Genomic DNA, 10,607 nt, shown 5'->3' on the forward strand with positions numbered 1-10,607 from the left:
CGAGCAACGCTCCAGTCTGTCATGTTGTGATGGAGGCAGGCATGAATTGGTGCGCTTGCTGAATGTTTGTCTGTGTCTTTGCTTCTAAAGCAGCTTTATTTAACTGCAGTGAATCCCCCATATCACTGTTTGGCTCTGTGAGAACTTTGGTTCATTTTGTTTGGGGATGCGAGGGAGGTGCAGATTTTCTCCCGCCGCAAACTGCGATTGAATTCGTTTTTGAAATAAAATATAGATTGTGAATCACGGATGGCCGCCCTTTGGAGCTGTGAATGGCTGCTCTGCATGCCGACTGAGGTACTTAACTCGACATCATTGAAGCAGAAGAGGAGAGGATGTGCTAAACATTTGATTTAGCTCAGCGTATTTCTTCTAGCTCCAGTCCTGTCAGGAAAGAGTTCAAAATGATCCAGCAGAGGTACTGTACGGTCCCTCTGTGGAAGCTTCAATCACCTTTCCCAGCACGTTGCAATTCTGCAAATATCAGTTGTAATCCATGTCAGAGACGGTTGTGAGTTGTGAACAAATGTCCTCTAGCAAATAGTACAATCAAGATGATCCCAAAGGACATTTTTATCAGATGTTACCTCATATTCAGACATTGAGCACAGAAGCTCCTCCTGACAAAAATGGCGAGGTTGTGTGAGCTGCATGAAAACCTTCGGCTGAGGTGTGATGATCAATGTTTTATTTTCACAGTCGAACATGAAGCTTTAATGTGTGAAGTTGCTTTGTTGAAGTTGTCTTCCGTGTGCTGCAAAAACTGATGGCATGCCAGCAGAGACAAGTGATGCGTCCAAAGCCTGGCTGACTCACCTGAATTTGCATGCTGAAGTAACAAGAGGGAGAGACATGGAAAGAGATATCTCCTTATTGTAGGGTATGCAAAACACATACTGGACAGAGCTAATAACCCAAATAAGCAACCATTAATTTGGGGGAATTTGCTTATTCACTTTCTGGTGGAGAATTAGACAACAGGATCAATAGCACACTGATATCTGATACATGAAACTAGCTGATGATTAGCATAGCTTAGCACAAAGACTGGACACAGGAAACAGTTCGCCTGGCTCTGTCCAAAAGGAACAAAATCCACCAACAAAACAGACAATCTGCCGTTTTAAAGGTTGCTGTGTGTTACATACGGCTTTGTGTTGGACTTTTTCTGAGCTGCAGTGACTTCCTGGATGCACTGCATGTGGCTCAAATACCACAAATTGTTGTCATTCTTACACTCACGTTTTTGTAAGGGTCAAACAAGGGCTAGCGCTTTGCCTGTGCTTCCTGTTTTTGTGCTCATTGCCACTTCATATTTGTGGGGCAGACATGAGAGTGGTATCAATCTTCTCATCAAACTCCCAGCAATAAAGCAAATGAGTGTGTTTCCCAAAAAGTTGAAGTATTCCTTTATATCCAAGGAGGGTTAAATATAGAGCAAGTGGACTTGTAGTGCTCCTGGCTGTTGTAACAGCAGTCATTTGAATGGTTGGAGTGTAAATGAAGATGAGAAGTATTTCACGGATCTACAACCAAACCAAGTTGCCCTTGTTTTAACCCTTCTTGGATAATCACGAGTATTTAGCTCATACTTGAATAATTTGCAGGATTTTTCATCCATAAAAGGTATGTCAGCATTTTGATATTATATATTTATATGATTATATTTAGCATATGCTAAAAATGACAATGTGCTGTATACAAACTGTATGCACTAATAAGTGCAAGCAGCGTGATGTTGTCTGCGTCCCCTGCAAGACACAAAAGTGACAGATATCGGAACAAAATAAAATTTATATAGACATGAGATGAAATATGCTTTTTGAATAGTTTTCTGGGTCACACATCCAGATTTAGAATGAGTCACAGTCACACACACACACACGCACACACACACACACACACACACACACACACACACACACACAGACGCACACTCATATCACACAAGGAGGATGCAAAGCAGTGATTGAGATGCAGAGAGGTAGAGAGGGAGAGAAACATAAAATCCCTCCTTATCTGAAGTGACTGAGAGGCAAACGGCGAGGAAACTGAATAAAGCGAGAGGCTTGGAGAGACGGAGAGACAGAGATATACGCGGAGATACATGAAGTCTGCAAAATAGGCTGTAGACCTCAGCTTCCACAGTGCGGACAGGCTTCCTCTCAAGTTAACCTTTCAACTTTTCAATTTAAGTGCGCTATGGACCGATTTATTAGTGCGTCTCACAGTATTTACCACCCTGTCTGTCCCTGTCAGTCCACTGGTTCCTACTGAAGATATATGTATATCTTTAATATCTCCAACAGGAGTCCTTTGCCATTTGTTGGGGACTATTTTCAGCCATGGATTAATCGGACTTGGTGCTGTAGTGAGTATTTACAGCAACAGGGCTGTGTATGTGGGACTAACTCAAAATAAACTACAATGAGGGAACATGTCACAGTTCATTGCTGGTTTTGGTCTTTTCGTGGCATTGTTGCCACCAAGAGAAACCGGTAACTGTGTAATGCTCAAAAAAGCTGACAACACAGAATACTGGTTGCCTTGAAAAAAGCTTAAAAAATGAACAGTTTCAGCAGAAAGACGCATGCATCGCTGTATCAAGTGTGTGTTTGCTGCTCGCTGTTATCTGTTCTGTCTATTCTCATCTGATCAAGAGGGTGGAACCTGGAATGTTATTTAGGTGGGACAGACATGTAGCAACAAAAGAAAAAAAGAAAGCGATGGAGCCATCTGTACTGTAAATGTGTGCCAGACTCAGGTAACCTGTTCTGTGAAACAGAAGTCAGCGAGCCATGCAGCCGGAACTCAGCAGCAACTCACTGCCAGGCTTCATTACCTCACCACTCATCTCAAACATCATGCAAATGTCTTTACCAGTGAACACACACACACACACACACACACACACACACACACACACACACACACACACACACACACACACACACACACATGAGCCTTCATGGAAGTGTTGTGATGATAGCTTTGTTTTTGTGGATGATTGGACTGTATGATAGTGGCGGCTCAATCCCAGAATAGCACGAAACACACACTTGAACACTCACATTTAAATAGAAACCATCCCCTCTCCCTCGGGCCATTTATATGGAGATGAGAGGACTTGCTTACCAAGCGAACACACACACACACACACACACACACACACACACAAAAGTGGCATATAGGGCTCATCGTAACATCCTCCATTCAGCTGAGCCCTCCAAGCTCATCATAAATGATAATGCCAGACTCCCACCCAGCCTCAGGGGTCGCAGTACAGACAAGGATGACACAATGGGCTCGCTCTCTCTCTCTGTCTCACACACACACACGCGCACAACACTAAGCGGTGACTCAGCCCTCTTTTGGGTCTCTTGCTTTGTGGACAGCCCTTAGGGTCCTTCAACTGCTAAGCAGCTCACACACATACACTGACACACACACATAGATATAGACATTGTTGCCTAGCAGATACACAGATATGAGAGGTGTGTGTGTGTGCGCGTGTGTGTGTAGGAAGGTGGAGGTGGACAGAGGATTTAGTCAAGACATCCTCTGATGTCAACAATTTCCGACACATGACGTGAGTCATTCTTTAATTAGTGTGTGTTCATGCTCACTTGCTCCTCTGGGTAATGAAGTGTCCTATTAGCCAGTTTGGACTTGATTAAAGACACACACGTCTCCTTTTAAATTTCGTTCTGTGACACTGGGCGATGACAGAGGATGAAGACGTTAAGTTTCATGTTCACTTCTTTCTGGTCTCTTCATTACAGAAGCATCATTCATGTGACAGAAGAGGAAGAAAAAGCTGTGGTCCTTTAAACAGCTGGAGACCAGTGAATGTTAGAGTTTCTGAAGTCTGAGAATTAAGTCAAGTCTGAGCAGGGACTGTGTTCAATCTATTTTTTCCTCGTTGCTGCTTTGGTGCTGTCGTCTGGCAGACAGAAAGGAGAATACAGGTGTCAGTGGAAGGCTAGCAGCTCAGGTTTCACAGACATGTCTTATTGTTTGCTGTGTTTTATCTTTGCTTCCTGATCAAGGCAGTTCATAACAAGCTCAGTGTTTTTTTTGACCATTTTTACTCTTGTCACTGTCGACCTGCAACAGGAAGTAAGCAGACAGAATCTCTGACTGGCTTCCCACCAGTGAAGGAACAATCACAGTTATAAGAGGTAAGAGACGAGAAGTTCTACAATGAGGAAGCACAAAAAGTAGTAATATTAAATTTGTTATTTACATTTCAGAGCTGGTTGGCGCTATATGATCAAATCATTGCAACAATCCTAAAGATCCATCCAAAAGACATTTTTAACAACTTGGAGGAGCAGCAGCTGCAGAAATTCCAGATGTTTTTAGCAAAGTGGTGATGAAATGTGTATATATGCAGCCCAGAATAAAATATTGGCGTTATATGCTTCTACAGAGCGCAGATACTTTAACTTTATACGTTATACATGTATAATTTCAACATTTCTGCAATAGTTATCAAAGTGGCATAGTTCAGATAAGCAGTGCATGTACAGTAGGCGAGCTCAGTGTCTCATTAAGAGGAGAAGGGGATGGTGGCGGTGGCACAGAAGACGAGAAGACTGCCAAGCACCAGACTAGTGAACAAGTACAAATTGTGTTTGTGGCAATGAAACTATATATTTTCCAGCCGTGTTTGTGGAGATTAAACCAGGTACTTTAAGCCAAAACATGTTTTTTTTCATGATGATGATGATCATTTATTCTGCCGATTGGGCTGAAAAAGTGAAAGCCTGAATGTGAGCTGTCTGCTTTCTGGCTCTACCAGGAGCTTTAAACCAAGAAAAACACGTACAGTTTAAAAGCATCCACCTACAGACAGCTTGCAGTGAGCAATAATCAGAGGAAAATGCTGATTATATGCAGAGAGGAACGAATCAGCTTTGAATTTTAAACAAAATTGGTGGTTTCAGGGTGTTTGCTGCAGTCACAGCTGGTCGTTGGTTGTTGCAATCTGGTGTGAGAAAAGGTGGGACAGCAGAGAGGCCACTGAAGCAGCGTTAGAACTGTGGAAAACCGAGACACTAAAATTTGTGGCAGTGACTTGCAGAAATTGCAGGGCTCGCCCATTTACCAATTGTTATGTCCGTACAATGGTTTGATCACCTGGCTGTTTTTACTGTCTGTCTGCGTTCCTTGGGGAGCAACAAGCACAAAGCAGTGTGGATTCAGGCACCGACTGCACAGACTTCATGAAAAACAACTCTCTCACGGTCTCAAGTACTGGAGGCCCTACAGTCTATAATACAAGCTGACAGGGTGTCAAATACACTTAGAGAAAGAATACATATGTGGCACGGGATCAGACTCCCTATTTGGGTAAAAAAAGAAAAGGGACCATGCGAGCTGCACCTCACCCAGGTGATTTATGTGTCTGGATCTGCAAGGAGGAAGAGCGTGAGAGGCACTTTACATATTTCACCAAACAGTCAGGTGCACAGGCTTGTTTAAATGCTTCTAAAGGTCACAGTTTGGTGCCAACTTGCTTGGCTTGAAATGTCACATCTAATGCACAGTCATTTTTGTATTGTTATTTTATGGCAGGAGGGAATTTCCATTTACCTCTTGATATAACAAAAAGGTGTTAAAACTGGAATTAAAGCTTGGACTTGAACCTGTTTCAGGATATACATATAAAGACAATACTGTTGTTAAATCATTTTATAGTATTGGAGTTAACATTTACAGTTCAGCAGGGATTAATCGCAAGCTCTGAACAATCGCTGAATTCAGAGGAAATGAATCTCAACGAGCGACCTGTTTGATGGTGATGAGAAAAATGAAACCCTGATGTGGAGACAGGATTGATCTCAGCATGTAAACCTCACCTTTATGCCCTGTAATACACAGGAAAGCTGTATTTTTTAAGTACTTTCTTACTAAATAAATCTTGCTTGGAATAAGAAAAAAGACCCTCCCCTGCTCTCCAAGTCAGACTACCCTCTCCTCAGCAAATATAGAGGTATAATAAGAGCACAGTCCATGTAGCATGTTAGCATGCTAACAAAGTACAGCTGAGGCTGAGGCAAATCTCATGAGTTGACAAGCATTCATTTTTGCATGAAATACTTGATTTAATCCATTAATCAACATCGTTTGCTTTATCATGTTGACTCTCTTCGTCATCTTGACTTCAGCATCAGCTAAGTGGAGAAATCAGTGCTCAAAGAAGAAATTCATTTAGTGGAGCGCTTCAGTTTGTTTTTGATAAGAGAGAAAGCAGATGTCATTCACCTGGCAGAAACCTCCATTTTTAAAGGTAAAGCAGCTGTTTGTTATAGGCTCACTGATTGCATTTGATGTCAGTAAAAGTAAAAAAAACAAACAAAAAAAATTAAGTCCAAGTGTAGAAATTTGGTAGAACAAAATGGATTACGCTGCACGGTGGCGCAGCAGGTAGTGCGCGTGCCTCACAGCAAGAAGGTTGCCGGTTCGATCCCCGGGTCAGACGGGGCCTTTCTGTGTGAAGTTTGCATGTTCTTCCCGTACATGCGTGGGTTCTCTCCGGGTACTCCAGCTTCCTCCCACAGACCAAAAACATGCTCATTAGGTTAATTGATGACTCTAAATTGTCCGTAGGTGTGAGTGCGAGTGTGAATGTTTGTTTGTCCTTGTATGTGGCCCTGCAATCGGCTGGCGACCGGTTCAGGGTGTACCCCGCCATTGTAGCTGGGATAGGCTCCAGCCCCCCACAACCCCGAAAGGGATAGGCGGTATAGATAATGGATGGATGGAAAATGGATTACTGAAACAAAAGTTGTTAGTGAAGCAAAGGCTTTGTGTTTTTTATGACAGAGCCACAGTGTGACTCACACGTCAGCACTCAGCTTAATAAAAGACTATCACAGTGGCACCTTGAGCAGCGGGCCACACCTGGCTTTAGAGGATGGAGAGTAAGCAAACTGTGATATCTGGAGACTAGCTCAGGGCACATTTTGAACGGCACTTGAGATTGCCTTTGTTGTTTTGTTGAAAGCTCGATGGTGTAAAGTTAGATTTCAACCCCAGTCTCACCACAGATGGGGACATCCAAGCCAATCAGACACACAGACAGACAGACAGACAAACAGACAGACAGACAGACAGACAGACAGACAGACAGACAGACAGACAGACAGACAGACAGACAGACAGACAGAGAAATATGATTTTGGATCTGTTCAGGCAGATCAGCAGGGAGGGTCCGGGAAAAGAAAAAAAAAAAAAACAGCTTAAGGTCACACACATGCACATGCACATGCACATGCACATGCACATGCACATGCACATGCACATGCACATGCACATGCACATCCACAAACACACACACTTTGGCCCACTCCCTCCTCTGGCATGCAGCTGATTGTTGGAGTGGCATTTAATTAATCCTGTCAGAAAAGGTTAAGATAGAGGAGAGAAGGGAGGGAACAAAATTAAAGACATTGACAGAGGGAGAGACTGTAAGACGCTTCATTTGCCAACTGAAAAACAATTAATTTCACTGAGGCAATTTAGTTTGGTCTCACTCTGCAGACAACTGAATAAGGTATACCTGAACACTTATGTGGGCAAAACTGAGTTGGCATACTGACGACGGAAGGCTCACATGGGGTAAGTGATGGAGGCGTGAGCGTTGAGATATGCTATAAATCTGCAGCCTGTCATTAAAAAATCTACAGCATGCTTTACAGTAATTTACAGCACTGGCGTTCTTGATCTCTCATTGTAGGTTGCTGCCTCAAATTATATATCCAGGTGGTGAAAGTGAACGTGAATCCCCTCCCTTGGCAAGAATTATCAAGCCCCTGTGGAAAGTATTCAACCCTTGCAGGAGACGACTTGTACAGGTGTGAGTGTATGTCACAAGCTGACTGAAGGAAGCTCAACCAAACATCCTCAACACGGACTCTTTTGCATGCATTCAGTTGATAAGGTCGTTAATTATCTCATCAGGATCTGAGCTTCTGTCTTCTGTATTCGCTGAATTTTCATCCTCTCATTCATAGAGAGGCGCCTGTGAAGGCATTTTTGCCTGGGCGTCGAGACAGTAGCTCGCATTGTGAGTTCTTGCCTCCTCTGATGGATCTGTGCTCCTCTCTATTGAGAGTCAATTCCACTGTCATCAAGGGGGATAAAATGTGCAATAAGAGACAGCCACTAGTGATCGGAGGATAATAAAGGTCTTAAATAACAACTTTTGCTTAACTTGTTAAATGTTTGCACAGCCAATGCTCTATTTTGTTTATGTATTGCCATATTTGGGACGGCAGCTTACAGGTGACCTTCACTGTGACTCTTGTTTGTGGCTGTCAGATGAGGACAAAGACAGGACACACAACAATGATCTGCGGCTTCCTGTGGAACAATATGTGTGCACTCTGGCCACTAAACTGTGCACACACATAAATGATGCTCTGCTCAAACTGAAATCTTAGAAGGTGTTAGACAATATTGCCATCTGCAGGCCATCCAGAGTCATGGATTCTCAAATCAATGTATCTGCACTGCTAAAACTGATGCAGATGGTCCTGCAATAAATCCCCACCTCTATGAATATTAAGTCAAATTCCTGTTGAAACTGTGTCAATCCAGTTTTATGGTCAGTTTGATGGCTGCAGTTTCAACAGCCTCCAAAATCAACTTTTCAGTGAACTTTATAGTGCAAAATTGCCCATTCAGGCACTAAAATACAACGTCAATAAGTAAATTTAAAGCTCTGGGTAGATAGTTAAGAGTGATTTCAGATATAACCTCTGTCTCCTCCTGGTGGAGGAAGAGATGAGGTGCACTACAGTGACCACATCCTGCTGTCTTCAGGGACATCCTGAGGCTCTTTTCTGTGTTCACAGCTGTACAGTCCTCCAGCGCCCCCCTACCCTTGATTCAGTTGGATCTGATTCTTCAGCTCCACCAGTAAAATAAAGTATTTGATCTTAAATCAGAAGGTCTTTATGAATAAGGTGACTTGTCATGGTCCCACTGGCTTTGTTCTGGAACCAGATTAAACTGCATTTGTTTCCGAGCAGAGCTTTGAATAAAGGACTGACCATTAATTATTGGTGCGACTATGTGTTTTTGTTTTAATTTTCTCAACTGTAGCTGTCAAGTTGATACAGAATCCATTATAGGTATATATAACAGTCATACCATCATTAAGTATTTCCCTAAAAGAATTCTCTCAGCACCATCAGTTTTGGGCTACATAAGCTACAAATGATGTTCCCAGAGCTCTGATGTCAAAGCACATGTCTCTTGTAAAAAAAAAAAAAAAAAGGACAAAAGAAAAAAAAAGAAAAGAGGAAAAAAAGAAAAGAAAATGGGCCTTGAAATGTTTATGAGGGGAAAAAAACTCTTCATCTGCTTCCAGATATACTCACATTTTATCAACTTGCAATGACTAAAACAACAAAAGAACACTTAATTGTTGGGTGAATGATTTTCATTTCCCTTCCACTTACATGATGTTGTTAAACCCCACCCTTTGGTAGCCCTATGGAGCAAACAACTCTCCACCACTGATTCAAGTGGACTGCACAAAAAAACTTTTAAAATGACCAAAGTCAATTAAAATAACAACATAAAGACACACAAACAACCAAGACGATTTAGCAAAGCTAACAAAAACACAGCAGATCACCCAGGCTGAGAGGCAGCTAGACCAGCTGTCCCTACAGCGGAAGCCTCTCTTTGATGCAGGCACAGGAGCTTTTAAGCACTTCAGGCCCAGCTCAGGTGCGCCTCATTCAGCAGATGTTGCACACCTGGGCAGAGTTAGAGAGGAAAGGGGACAAACAGCGCAGGGAAGACACACATCAGTAACATTTTGTGACAAACAGTGTTCAGGTCTAACTTGAAGACAGTAGCTCAAATTATGTTCATTTTCCAACCTTAACCTCCCATCAGTGGCGGCTCTGACAAATGAATTTGTTTTCCACCAAAGATTCCTTGTTTTTCGTGTTTAGACCTTTTCTGAATCTCAGCTTTTCAGCTCTGAGGAAACCTGGATATGTTTGAAATATATTAATAAGAATAATAAGATTAAATCACGAAGAAAGAGGCATTTTTCTATATGAATATGTTTATTGGTCTTTAAAAAAACAAGTCTATAAACAAAGAATTACAAGGAAATCAAAGGAGATGATGAGTACCCGGTTGTCAACAGCCGATGAATGCAATAACAACCTTATGGATACTAAAACTTAGAATCCAGTCGATTCCTCTTCCAGAAAGCTGCACATATCACACAGTCTCATGCCTAAACTAGAGAATCGGTGTCTCCTCTTTGTGTTTGTATCGCACCCTGTACAGATCACAGCCTGGAGTGTAACACTGAGACATACCAATGTATCATCCTTCACTGCTAAAATGTGAGTTTTATGTGGTAAGGATTTTTTTTAGCACTGTTCTGTCTTGGGTATTGGCTAAGGCACGTTCTGGAGAAAGTTTTTTTTTCCCTATTTGCACCTCAAAGTGAAACGCTGCAAATAAGTGGCACACATTTTAAAAAAAGGTTACATCATTTTTTCAGACTAACAGTATAACACATTCAACCATACCACGTGGTTCCCCTGATCTACTGTACTAAAAGCCAG

Source organism: Chaetodon trifascialis, chromosome 15, assembly GCF_039877785.1.
Source record: "Chaetodon trifascialis isolate fChaTrf1 chromosome 15, fChaTrf1.hap1, whole genome shotgun sequence".
NCBI lineage: Eukaryota > Metazoa > Chordata > Actinopteri > Chaetodontiformes > Chaetodontidae > Chaetodon > Chaetodon trifascialis.